At 41.3% G+C, this 14,551-nt stretch overlaps 1 long non-coding RNA gene across 1 annotated transcript in view; it reads left to right on the forward strand.

The window, feature by feature from the left end:
- Positions 1-6,859: 6,859 nt before the first annotated feature.
- LOC142012070 (uncharacterized) overlaps positions 6,860-14,551 on the forward strand; it is a 64,606-nt gene continuing 56,914 nt past the window's right edge. The window contains exon 1 of the long non-coding RNA XR_012645255.1: positions 6,860-7,086. This is a non-coding gene — a long non-coding RNA (uncharacterized LOC142012070). The remainder of the gene's footprint in view (positions 7,087-14,551) is intronic.

The following is a 14,551-nucleotide window of genomic DNA, read 5'->3' on the forward strand; positions in this document are numbered from 1 at the left end:
AATCAGTCACAAAGTTCCCAGCATTTTCAGCAGTCCTTCTGGGTGCGACCTCATTTGGGGGTTGCCTGGCATGCTGATGGCCCAAAGGTGTTGGTCTCTTGGGAAAGTCCTTATCCATTCTTCATCAGAAAGGGGTGCCTGCCTCCAACTCTGAGGGAGTCAATCTGCCTTGTTTTGGTTTGCCACAAGTCCCGGGCTCCACTTCTGATACTCTCAGTATTGAAGGTCCTTTCATGTCGATTCTTTCTCTCATTCACACACACAGGCACACATTTATATAATTGTAGCGTGGCATGAGCAAAGAATGTGTATCGTAATATACAGAGAACGTATATCAAAGATTGTTACAATTCAAAATATTATGGAGTGAACAGAGTAATAAAGAATTTATGTTACCTAGAAGAAAGTCTTAACAGAGTCTATAACAAAAATCTAAAAACTATAAATCTACATTATTATAAGTCTACGCCTGTAGCACCTTTAAGACTTACAAATTTGTTTATTAGGTAATGATCTTTCATGGGTAAAATACACTTCTTCATACTGGAGCAGATAATAAGAATTATAAGCCCTGGATTTTTATTATCATCTCCAAACTAAGAACTGGGTTTTACCCACGAAAGCTCATTACCTAATAAATAAATGCGTTAGTCTTTGAGGTGCTACAGGACTGTTTGTTTGTTATAAAGGTGATTGGTTGGTTATAAACAAAGGAAGGAAAAGGCTTGAAAAATTTTTATGTTGATTTAGCCAGTTCAGAAAATAAATCTGTTCAACATCTTATATCATTTCAGATTCTTTCCATGATAAGTATAAAAATACAGCATGTGTAACCTTTGAATATGCTACAGTTAGCTTTATTAGCTCTTCTAGGCTACGTCTACACGTGAAGCCAACATCGAAATAGCTTATTTCGATGTAGCAACATCGAAATATGCTATTTCGATGAATAACGTCTACACGTCCTCCAGGGCTGACAACGTCGATGTTCAACTTCGACGTTGCGCGGCACCACATCGAAATAGGCACTGCGAGGGTACGTCTACACGCCAAAGTAGCACACATCGAAATAAGGGTGCCAGGCACAGCTGCAGACAGGGTCACAGGGCGGACTCAACAGCAAGCCGCTCCCTTAAAGGGCCCCTCCCAGACACAGTTGCACTAAACAACACAAGATACACAGAGCTGACAACTGGTTGCAGACCCTGTGCCTGCAGCATAGATCCCCAGCTGCCGCAGAAGCAGCCAGAAGCCCTGGGCTAAGGGCTGCTGCCCACGGTGACCATAGAGCCCCGCAGGGGCTGGGGAGAGAGCATCTCTCAACCCCCCAGCTGATGGCTGCCATGGAGGACCCAGCAATTTCGACGTTGCGGGACGCGGATCGTCTACACGGTCCCTACTTCGACGTTGAACGTCGAAGTAGGGCGCTATTCCAATCCCCTCATGAGGTTAGCGACTTCGACGTCTCGCCGCCTAACGTCGAAGTTAACTTTGAAATAGCGCCCGACGCGTGTAGCCGCGACGGGCGCTATTTCGAAGTTGGTGCCACTACTTCGAAGTAGCGTGCACGTGTAGACACAGCTCTAGTGATTCTGCATCATTCCTATAGGAAAACACATGAAGACAGAATTCAGTCTTTCAAAAATCCTCAGATGGTTGCACATGATTCACCTCTTCTAAGTCAAATATGAACAGTCTTAATTCTCAACATTTTAAAATCTTAAAATAACAGAAAAAATCTTAATTTGTACAGTATAACAGAACCATTTCATAATCTTCATGCATTGTATTCAGTTATGCACAGATGTAACCAAACAAATTAAATTTAACCAAGCCAGGTTTTAGTTTGATCCAGCTCCCATTAAAGTCCACAACTAAACACCTAGTGACAATAACAGAAATAGGATCGAGCCCTAAAATGCCACAGTGGGGAGAGTGGCCAATAAGATTTCCTAAATAAGGACAAACTTGAGAGCATTTTTAAAGGTACATCAATGTCTAGTTCTATTTTTAGATTGGCTGTCTGGGTAAATTCTTCCACTCAGTTTGTCCTTAGAAAGGTCCGTGTGCTGAGATATTCCATTTTCTGTACATAAATCGAAGATGATGAAGAGCCCGGGTACAAGAGACTCCAATTTATACCTTTGCCTCGTCTGCACTAAAGACATCTGCATTAGTTATAGTTAAAGTGTGTGAGTATGCATATGTAAACAGCAAGGAACTGAATAACCTGCAAGAGGGCAGAGCAGCTGAGATGTGGTGGATCAAGTATAGTGTTGTGTGGTTTGAAAAAAAGGGAGAATACTGTCAAGTTCGAGTATGAACATTTGACGAATAGTTTGTAGGCTTTAACAGGTCTCCTGCAACACAGTCATTTCAGAATGGTTTCAAAAGCATTTAACCCACTTAGATGTAATGTATGCACTTTTATATTTTAAAATATTCATATCTGAAAATTTCTCTGAAATGTTTCAAGTATGTGAAGAACACATAGCAAATACTGAGAACGTGGCGTACGTTCAAAGTAGTAATGCAGGCTTATCCGAAAAAGGATGCCCTTTGGTCTCCTTGCCGTTGGTCAGACCCCTTGATTTTTCAAACATGTCTGAAGAAATTATTTGCAAAGCCAGTTGTATGTATGTATAGATATTCATTGAACAGCTGCCCCAGTTGTAATTCTATAGATCACTTACATGTTTTCTGAAACTAGGGAAAGAAACTGTGTCATTATATAATGTTTTATTGACAGGGTTGTGTAGGGTTATAAGTGGACATATAAGGACAACTGAGAATTTTGACACTTAGGGAAGAACAAGTAGTTACAGACATACAAAAATGGGACATGACAGCTGGGAAAGATGTATTGCAGAAAATGATCTGTGGGGACACTGTGGATTCCAAGTTAACTATGAATCAGTGAAAAACTGTTACAAGAAAAAAAAAAGCAAATATAACTCTGCGATGCATTTGGATGAGCGTTGCAAATAAGATAGAAGAAGTAATTTTTCCACTACACTCCCACTTAACTGAATTATTATGTCAAGTTCTGACCAGTATATTTCAGGGAAAGGGTCACCAAACTGGATAAAGTCCAGAGAAGGGTAACAAAAATGATTAAGAGTCTAGAAAATGTGACCTTTGAGGGAAGATTAAAAAAAAAAGTGGAATGGTTTAGTATGGAGATGAGATGTCTGAAAGGGGACCTGATAAATATTTTCAAGTATTTAAAAGTTTTTACAAGGAGGAGGGAGAAAAAAAAATGTTCTCCTTAACTTCTGCAGATAGAATAAGAAACAATTAGTTTAAATTGTAGCAAGAATGATTTAGATTGGGCATTGGGAAAAATTTTCTATCAGGATGGTTAAGCACAGGAATAAATTTTGTCATATCCGCTCCCAGAGATTTCTAAGACCAGGTTAAACAGACACCTGTCAAGAAAGGTCTGATAATACTTAGTACTGCCATAAGTCCAGGGGACTGGACCGGATGAATTCATGGTCTCTTCCAGTCCTATGATCCAATATAAGTGTGTGTTATACTCTGTGACATGTATTCACAACTGAATACATGTAGTTAAAGATGAAACACTGAAAGCTGGTTTCTGACTGCTTAGTGTTTCAATTCATTTTAGTGGAATTATTCTCAGGAACAAACAGACCAGGAACTGGCTTAAACAATAAATGTGTTTAATGCAATGAGAGGAAATTGTGTATCTAAGTGTATGCAAGTAATTTATGTTAAAATCTGATTTCAAAATTGGTATAAAAAGTTGTAGAGTTCTTTCCCTTTTCGCTTGAAGTGTTGCCCCTTATTATATATATTATAAAGAGATACCTAATTGATAAGACAATAAACAAATAAAATAGGTATTAATCCCTATCTAGCCAATTCCATGCACACTACAGAAGAGGGTCTAAAAGATTGCTCTTGAGAAGGGAAGACCTTATGGATCACTTTGGGGCTAGTGTCTCATGCACGAAAAAAAGCATGAGGTCTTTTACTAGAGAAATGGTCAAACAAAAGGATAAGGCTGTCATCGATGGCCAGCTGCTGATGGGTATGAAAGTAGTGCAGAATTTTTCTGAAGGATTTTTAAAGTTACAGAGAGAATATGGAATTTGCTGCTTTGGAGGGATTCAAAGGAAAGAAATACCCATGTCATAAGGAAGAGCAATAAATTGTCTTAGCAACTTCACTTTCAATAGATTTAGAACTGAGATGTATTTTCTCTCCCCACTAATTTCACTATCATTCTTTATTGTTTCTTTTTTCCTCTTTCACAATTCTCCCCTTTCATTTCTTCTCTATTTTGATCTATAAATGAATCAGCAGTCCAGAGAGTCTGATTACTATATGAATATATTTATATTAATTTCCTAGGAGATCTATTGCTCTGTTGAATGATGGGAGTTACAAAATGGAAGAAACCCCTGCCATCTGAGACAAATGCAGGATATGCTCAGGGCTAAGGAACTCAGTGAATTTATAAGCACATGCAGTGTCCGTTTCTTCAACATTTCATATTTTTGATACTGAGCATCAAACTTGCTACATTATGTAATATTCACAGGAGGGCAAGATTGAAAAGAGGGCATTTAAAGAAGCTGTCATGCAGAAAGAAATTCTGTAGAGTAGAAGATAGATGAGTAGATGGGACGTGGCTCAGAATGAACAGAAGAATACTATTAATCCTGCCATAAATACAAATACCTCCTTGAATGAATGGAAGCTACCTGAAACCATTAACAAGCTAACATTTGGCAAAAGCAATCCTGTAAAAGTACCACCTTGATCTGTCTATCGGTCTCTCTCTTCTATTTATTTGTTTGAGGTTAGTTAACTACATGATTAATGGGGCTAGATTAAACAGGTCTTTTTAGTTTATTTAGGGAACAGGATACCAAGATATGTGAGGTTTGTCAGCTACCATCTGAATGTTCCTCTAGCAAAGCCACTTCCAACTAAACCAATTAGATTTTATTGCTGCTAGCTTATTACAATGTATCTTGCAGCCTCCAACAGGGGACAGGGATAAAGAGATGATGGAAGTTATGCCAGTTACTTGAGAGTGTTGGTTACTCAAATATCAGTTAAACAGGAGTTTACTGTATGTTTTTTTCAACTTAACTTGACAGAGGTTATGCTTCTTTCTATTTTTCTGACTGGGACTTAGCTTCCACTTTTTAAACAATGAGTTTTTATCTTTTGCTACTTTTTTTTTCCTGCTTGTTAAGCCATGGTGGCATTTTTTGGTACTCTTACTGTGTTTTCTAATTTTGGGTATACAGTTAAATTGGGCCTCTTTGAAAAGATTCCATGCAGCTATTTTACTTTTGGCACTATACCTTTTAATCACTGTTTAAGTAACTTCCTCATTTTTGTGTGGTTCCCCTTTCTGAAATTAAATACCACGGGGTTGGGTTGCTGAGGTGTATTACGCATCACAGGGATGTTAAATTTTATTACATTTGTTCACTCTTTCCAAGTGGACCAGTTGCATTTACCACTTGGACCAGATCCTGTGATCCACTTAGGACTAAATCAAGAATTTCATCCCCCCTTGTGGGTTCCAGAACCAGCTGCTCCAAGAAACAGTCACTTAAAATATCAAGAAATTTTATTTCTGCCTCCCATCCAGAGGTGACAGGTACCCAGTCACTATGGGCATAGCTGCAATCCCCCATTATTACTGATATTTTTATTTTGGTAGCCTATCTAACCTCTCTCAGAATTTCCTAGTCACTATCACTGTCCTGGTCAGGTGGTCAGTAATATATCCCTACCATTAAAGTCTTACCATTAGAGCATTAAATTACTATCCATATAGATTTGTTGGAACATTTTGGTTCATTTAAGTTTTTTTCCTTCATTTGAGTATACATTTTCTTTTACATATAGTGCCACTCTCTCAACAGCATGACCTGTTCTGTCCTTCGGATATATTGTATCCCATTGATTGTCCTCATTGCATACTGTATCCCATTGATTGTCCTCATTCCACCAAGTTTCTGTGGTGTCAATTATATCAATATCCTCCTTTAATACATGGCACTCTAGTTCAGCCATCTTATTATTTAGATTTCTAGCATTTGAGTATAAGCACATTAAACATCTGTCACTATCAGTCTCTTTTCTAAATGTATTAGATTCTATTTCAACTGATTGCTTCTCATCTGATTTTACCCATATTTTATCATCTTCATTCCTCTCCTCCTTAGAAGAACATAGAGATTCCCTAGTTATAGGCCCTCCCATAATAAGATGCCTCTGTGCAATCAATGGGCTCCTCAGAACCCATCAGCTTTCCCCCCGCCCTTTGTTTAATAACTGCTTTACAACCTTTTTAAATGTTAAATGCCAGCATCCTGGTTCCCTTTTGGTTTAGGTGGAGTCTATCCTTCCTGTACAGGCTCCCCATTCCCCAAATTTTCCCCAGTTCCTAATGAATCTAAACACCTCTTCCCTACACCATTGTCTCATCCATGCATTGATACTCTGAAGTTCTGCTGGCCTACCTGGCCCTGCACTTGCAGCTGGATGCATTTCAGAGGTCCTAACTTAAAGGTCCTAGATTTCAACCTCTTTCCTAGCAGCCTAAACTTGGCCTCCAGAATCTCTCTCCTACCTTTCCCTACATCACCGGTAACTACATGTACCATGACCACCAGCTCCTCCACAGCACTACACATAAGCCTATCTATATGTCTCAAGAGATCTGCAACCTTTGCACTAGGCAGGCAAGTCACCACATGGTTCTCCTGGTCATCACAAACCTAGCTGTGTATGTTTCTTATTACCAAATTCCCTCATGACTAACACTTGCCTTTTCCTACTGACTGCTGTTCCCTCCCCAGGAGACGTATCCTCAGTGCAAGAGGATTCCACAACACTATTTGGAAGGAGGGTCCCAACTAAGGGATGATTACCCTCTGCTCCAGTTGAACCTTCTTCCCTGCGACTTTCGCACTCCTCAACAACATCGGGGCTGTCTGAATGGAGGTGGGACAGTCTCCCAGACAGCCTCATCTACACACCTCTCTGCGTCCTTTAACAACTCCAATTCTATCATCCTGGCCTCCAAAGCTGGTAAGCAGTCTCTGAGGGCCAGGTGCTCTTTGCATTGAATGCACATGTATGGCACCTGTCCATAAGGTATACAAGCTACATTGGATGCAATAAATGGGGGGGGGAACCACTCTGCCGCCAGGCTTCTGACAGCCTTTCCTCCTATAGAAAATTAGAATTTTAATAACAATTGTATTTAAATCAGGTAGCTTTTGTTTTAGTTTAATTTAAGTAAGGTTTTAAGAATACCAGATGCATCTAGGCCTCTTCAAAACTCCTCTAAACTCCCACATGAAACTCACTGTTAGCTGCTCCAGCTTTATATAGCCCTGGCCTTCCTGAAAGCCCCACCAGCTGGTTAAGGCTTGGTGACTGAACAATGGGTTAGACTTCAAAGCCTCATTAAGAAGCTCATAGATTCCAGCTGCTGCCTCAGCACAAGGTCCTTCAAACAGCTCAGCACATGGATCTCCAAACACACCCGAACTCAGCACACAGTATCTTTAAGGCAACCAACAAGTAATGCCCCCAGGACACACACCACAGACACCCACTTACCTCAAGGGGCCTGTAATCACTCCTCCTTCACTTGGAGAACTCCAACATGAAATTCCCTGTTAGCCCAGTTCCCTGGTTACAAGATTTGAAACTGAACTAATCTCTCCCCAGAAGTCATTGTTCTATGTTGCATTAGAAGTACATTGGGGAAGTAGGAGCACGATGAGGATAGACTATGTTGTCTCTATCTAAAGAACGTCACTTTCCAATGCTAGCAATCACTTACCTTTCAAAAGTACCGTATTTACTTATAAATATGAAATATATGAAGTACCATAATCCAATGTTATCCTGGCAGTTATAGAGGGAAATTGAAGGCCACATGAAAGTGCTCCCCTCAACTTTATACCTTTTGGACAGAGGGCATCTGAGACCATGGCTATGTCTACACTTCCAAAAAACTTTGAAATGGCTATGCTAATGGCCAAATGGAACAATACTAATGAGGCGCTGAAATGAATATTAGCATGCCTATCAGCTGATAGGAATAAGGGGATTTCAATGTTGGCTGTGTCCTTTTGAAAAGGATCCCCATGTAGACGACTGGCAGGCGAGCAAACCATGGCACTTGGTTTGCTCAAAACTCATTTTTTACTGATACAATTTTGTCCAGTAAGTCCTTTGCTCTGTGTCCTGATTTGGTCAGGACTCATGATGCTCCTGAATTCTAGCTTTTTCTTGTTCTACTCCAGAATTTACAAAAATGTAGAAAACATAATGGCTGTGGAGGATCTATTTGCAGTGATTGATTTTTGGACCATGATGAAAATGAACTTTAAGAAGCACTTCTCATAACAACATACTAACAATTCTAAATTCTGTAACCTGTAATCTGTTGCAATGCTTTCTATAGTGCTACTTTCTTTGATTTGTAAACTGCAGATTTTCCCCCCAACCATATGTAGACAGAACTTTTTCTCTGATACTAAATAGCACTGAAGAAATATTAAGAAAATGAAATATTCAAAAGGGTAGAGAAAAACATATGAACTATTTTTGGTTTTCCATCTACTATGGATTAGGGGAATGTAATCTATTTTCCTTGTCACATAAGTATGCCAGCAAAACATAAATATCACTTCAGTGATAACATTTCCACAGCTCCAATAGTGCCATATAGCATTTTTCTATTCGAATTTATGGTCCTGATGAAGAATGTGGCACAGCAATGTATTAATGGTGTCTCATTTCACAACACCACCAACAGTAAGGTTTACTAGCAATGTACAATATACTAGCAATGCACTCATGCTGTTCTGGGAATTCTTGGACCATCTTCTAACATTTTCAAAGTCCAATCAGAATCTTTTGTCAGATTTTCTGGCTCAATATCTAACACAGCTGTAGCTCTTTCCGCAGTGTTTTGGCCTTAACAAAGCAGCTAATTCACAGAATACATTAAATTTTGAAAGTTCAGTTCTAACATGCCATAATTGCAGTCCTTTAAAATCCAATGAAATAAACCTACAAGCAATTAGTACAAAGTACCAGACCTTTGCACCCAAATCACAAATCCTTTGTAAGTTCAACATCTTTATTTAAATTCCTTTGTACCACGTGTTTCATGCCTAAAAAAGACCGGCATAAAGATACGTGAATAGTTTGTTAAAAATGATGCAATTGGGGTGGATGGGTTAGATTTTTTTGTTACTTTGTGAAATAGCTATGAACAGGTGAAAATCTTCTCAGATTTGTGATTTAAGCAGTTTCCATGAGACAAAACAGCCTGACTCTTTTTACGGTAAGCCCAGTTTACATCAACTGGAATCCCTGTAAGTTACATTTATTTTTTATTACATTATTTTTTATTTTTATTTTGGAGCCATTTTCTAATATCAGAGGGACATAAAAAAGCCTTAGCATAAAAACAATTAGGCAAACACACCTAAATTAAAGCTAATTGCACAAAATTTGCTAGGCATAAAATACTGATGCATCAGATAAGCCTGTAGCTGAAACTATGTTTACTGCAACTGGCAGATTAATTAACTTCTCCAAGAAACATTAAGGCTCTCTCTCTCCTTAGACCTTGGGATATGATTCTTGTGGAGATGCAACTGTGTTAACTTTGCTCAGGCTTGCATGGGTAGGGGCTTGGGCTAGGTACCCACATCTGTTTCAAGGAGGCCTGGTTAAGTACATACTTACGTTGACTATCCTGAGCATCTGTTCATGATACACCGGTTATACGGCAATTTTTAGCTTATTAGCTCACTGAGAGATAGTGTGAGTATATCTACTCAAGCTGAGAATCACACTACCAACCTCCCTTCACTTGATGAGAGACAAACTTTTGAATGTTGTGGTTTGAGCTCAAGAGTTTGTTTCTTTTGCCAACACAAGTTGGTCCATTAAAAGACATTATCTCATTCATCTTGGTTACGTCTACACGTGAAGCCAACATCGAAATAGCTTATTTCGATGTAGCAACATCGAAATAGGCTATTTCGATGAATAACGTCTACACGTCCTCCAGGGCTGGCAACGTCGATGTTCAACTTCGATGTTGCGTGGCACCACATCGAAATAGGCGCTGCGAGGGAACGTCTACACGCCAAAGTAGCACACATCGAAATAAGGGTGCCAGGCACAGCTGCAGACAGGGTCACAGGGCGGACTCAACAGCAAGCCGCTCCCTTAAAGGGCCCCTCCCAGACACAGTTGCACTAAACAACACAAGATCCACAGAGCCGACAACTGGTTGCAGACCCTGTGCCTGCAGCATGGATCCCCAGCTGCCGCAGCAGCAGCCAGAAGCCCTGGGCTAAGGGCTGCTGCCCACGGTGACCATAGAGCCCCGCAGGGGCTGGGGAGAGAGCATCTCTCAACCTCCCAGCTGATGGCCGCCATGGAGGACCCGGCAATTTCCATGTTGCGGGACGTGGATCGTCTACATGTTCCCTACTTCGACGTTGAACGTCGAAGTAGGGCGCTATGCCGATCCCCTCATGAGGTTAGTGACTTCGACGTCTCGCCGCCTAACGTCGAAGTTAACTTCGAAATAGCGCCCGACGCGTGTAGCCGCAATGGGCGCTATTTCGAAGTTAGTGCCACTACTTCGAAGTAGCGTGCACGTGTAGACACAGCTCTTCTGTAGCAAATATCCTGGGACCAGCACATGACAACTACAAGATAGGTAAGAGAATACATCATACTTAGAAAGTAGAAAGAAATACACAATGCTGGTGTATTCAAAATGGTTCAAAATAATTGTGAAAATCAGTTTCAGAGAAAAAATAGAAAATATCTTTAAATGAATGATAAAATGAACAAGGAGTGAAAGGGATGTGTTTGATGAGCTTGGGTTATACTGTCGGCTTTTTATTTTTCATTCGTTATGGTAGAGCCAAGCAAATAGTGATAACATATTCATGAATAATTTGCATGACTATATTTGTACAACAATCATTGATTTTGTTAGAAAATACAAGCATAGTTTTCCTGTGGACAGTCTGACACTTGTTTTAATCAGAAATAAATTAGTGTCAGGCAGAAATAGCTATCACAACCTGGCCCTGGTCCCTGTCTGAACAGACACCAGTCTATTGTGATTCTGATGGAGAATGTGGCACAACAGTTTCCCCACTCCCTCAGCCACTTGCTTCTAAACTACCTGCATCTGGATAGCAAATGATCATTGATCCTAGCCCTGGGTCTCACAGGTGCATGCCCGGGCCAACTCCATGCCCGGGTCCTGCTTAGGCAGTCGGACTCCACATCTTTATTTCCCTATCATGGACACTGTGGAAGGGAAGCCATGAACACAGGCTTAGACACAGACCTTTTTCTTTTAACAAAGCATACCTGAGAGTTACAGATTTTTTAAAAAGAACATCTGGAATGCATGTCTCCACTCATCCCCACTCAATCTCACCCATCTTATGAATCCTGGGTTTGGTCAGGTTCTTTAGGCTAGGCAACTTTTCTTCACTTGTTCTTGCCTGTGCTCTTTGATTGAGGAAGCAACCCTCTTTTTATGAATTGTATCCCTGTTTGCCCCTTGGTTTCAGTTGGAAGAGTTCTGGGCAGTGCAGTGTCACTCCAAATCAGTCCGTCTAATTCCTGGGCCTCTGGCCTCTACTCAGCCCACTTGAGGGCCCATTTGCCCTCGCTGGGGTGAGGGGTGGTCTGGGGGAAACACAACCCTTGCCCACTCAGGCCGGGTTCCGACCCAGGGACCCCATGTGACTGCTCATGGGAAGGGCTGACTCCCTTAGCCCTTGCTGCAGCAGCTCTTCTCCCTGGGCCACTTCCCCAGACAATTCCCCCGGTACCTTCCCCAGGCTGCAGCTGTAACGAGTCCCCCTCTAGATCTGCTGCAGCTCCTCACTCTCCCTCTGTGGTTTCTGGTGTTCCTGTTCCTTTCTTCTGCTCCTTTCCAACCTGCTTTTCCTCACTACTCTGGTCTCGTCTCATCTCCTCACCTCCCTCCACTCACCTCTCACACTCTTCCCCCACCCTTCCCATTGTGAAGGGTTTTTAGGGGCCTCTTATTTGCCCAGTCATGGAGCCAGCTGGCCCCAGTTAGGCTGAGCCATCTCCCGCCCAGCCGCTTGTGATTGCTCTACAAGCCCTTCTGCTTGTTTGGGCTCCCTCTGAGGAGGCCCTCCACCCTGGCCCTGCCACAGACCTTAATAGCAGAAAACTCATTGTTGCAGCAGAAAAAAGTTATTTAATGTTGACAGTCCTGTCATTGCTCTTTTATACCTTCTCAGTTACATTCCGTCCATTGGTGCCTAGCCCCTCCTGAAAACTAGATACTCTCATCTAAAAAGGAGGTTGCAACAGAAAACAAAGGCCACACTCCAAAATGAAACAAGGGCCCTTGAAACAAGGTGGGATTCACTAAACAACATCGAATTCAATCTTTGACAGACCTTTGTTTGACTGGCCATCTAAACTAACCCAAAATTAAATCAGAGATCTATGTGACAGTGAGAGCAGCAGCATTATCCTTCTCAGTGTATGTAGAGGGTACCGTTACTCCTTGAAATTGATCCAGTCTTTGTAGCTAGGCCTGTATGGCTTCGTCAGTTAAGCTAAGCAAACACGCTATTCTAGCCACAGAAGCCTGTACATGCTTAAAGTGAATACAGAAAAGTTTCCTAATACAAGATATCCTTGCTGCAAAATATATACAAATATATTGGAAAATTCTACGTGCCTATGTACAGATATTATACTCCTATACCACTGACTTTCATGAGTATGAGTAATTTGTAATCACATATATCAATGCCAAAAGGACATTTGAACAAATTAGAGGGAGTGAAGCAACTGCATTTCCATGATTAATGATATGTTACTAATGGACAGAGGGCTAAATCCACAAAGGGACATGGGTGTCTTACCACCATTTAAGTTACCTAAATTAAATATTAGGTGCCACTCAGACCCCCAAAACACTCTTCTTGTTTGTGGCTTAAATCTGAGGTATGTCTGTTTCTGCCAGTAAATTACCTCAGGCTATATTTATATGACAATTGCTATTTTAGGATACAAATCTATCCCAAAATAGCAATGCTGCACCTTTTACTCTCACTCAAAGTAGGGCTGCCAATATTAGGGTCCCAGTACCCCTCATTGTAACAGAATTTTCATAATAGCTGCTTATTCCAAACTCCAGGGCCATTTGGATGGCACCATGTTCAGAATAAGGAATTTTGACATAATTTTTGTAATTGTGTAAATTATTTTGAAAACAACTCGCCATGCTGACATAGCCTCAGAGGCTTGTGTTTCCACCTGAAGGCATTCACAAAATCATCTAAGACTTGATGCCATTAAAGTGTTCTCATGCTTAAGCTACAACAGTGTCTGCATCACCACTACAAGAAAACATTTAATTTATGCCAATAAGCTTGATCTTACAATGTGACGGTCGATTTTTGGAGCACTAATATTGATAGAATCATAGAATCAGCATTCTAGGGCTGGAAGGGACCTGAGGAGGTCATCTAGTCCAGCCCCCTGCTTCAAGCAGGATCAAACCCAACTAAACCATCCCAGCCACGACTACATCAAGCCGGGACATAAAAACCTCTATGGATGGAGATTCTACCACATATCTCAGTAACGCATTCCAGTGCTTCACCACCCTCCTGGTGAAACAGTTTTTCCTAATATCCAACCTACATCTCTCCCTCTGTAACTTCAGACCATTGCTCCTTGTTCTGCCATCTGTCACCACTGTGAACAGGCTCTCTCCATCTTTAGAGCCTCCTTTCAGGAAGCTGGAGGCTGCTATCAAATCACCCCTCACTCTTCTCTTCTGAAAACTAAATAAGCACAAATCCCTCAGCTTCTCCTCATAGGTCATGTGCTCCACCCCCCTTAATCATTTTCATTGCCCTCTGCTGAACCTGCTCCAATGTGTTTACATCTTTTCTATGTTGGCAGTCCCAGAACTGGACATAATACTCTAGATATGGCTGCACCAGTGGTGAGTAGAGGAGAATAACAACTTCCCTCGATCTGCTGGAAATGTTTCTCCTAATGCAGCCCAAAATGCAGTCAGCCTTCTTGGCTACAAGGCCACAATGTTGACTCATTTCCAGCCTCTCATCCACTGTAATCCTGAGGTCGTTTTCCGCTGCACTGATACTTAGCCAGTTGGTACCCAGCCTGTAACAGTGCTTGGGATTCTTCAGTCCCAAGTGCAGGACTCTGCACTTCTCCTTATTGCACCTCATCAGATTCTTTTGGCCCAGTCCTCCAATTTGTCACTCTGGACCCTATCCCTATCTTCCAATGTATCTACCTGACCCCCTGGCTTAATGTGATCTGTAAATTTGCTGTGGGTGCAATACATCCCTTCATCCAAGTCATTACAAAATATATTGAACAATAGGTGCCCTAGAACCGGTCCTTGGGACCCTCCACTTGAAACTGGCTGCCAACCAGACATTGAACTATTGACCACTACCCT

This window comes from Carettochelys insculpta, chromosome 4 (genome assembly GCF_033958435.1).
Source record: "Carettochelys insculpta isolate YL-2023 chromosome 4, ASM3395843v1, whole genome shotgun sequence".
NCBI lineage: Eukaryota > Metazoa > Chordata > Testudines > Carettochelyidae > Carettochelys > Carettochelys insculpta.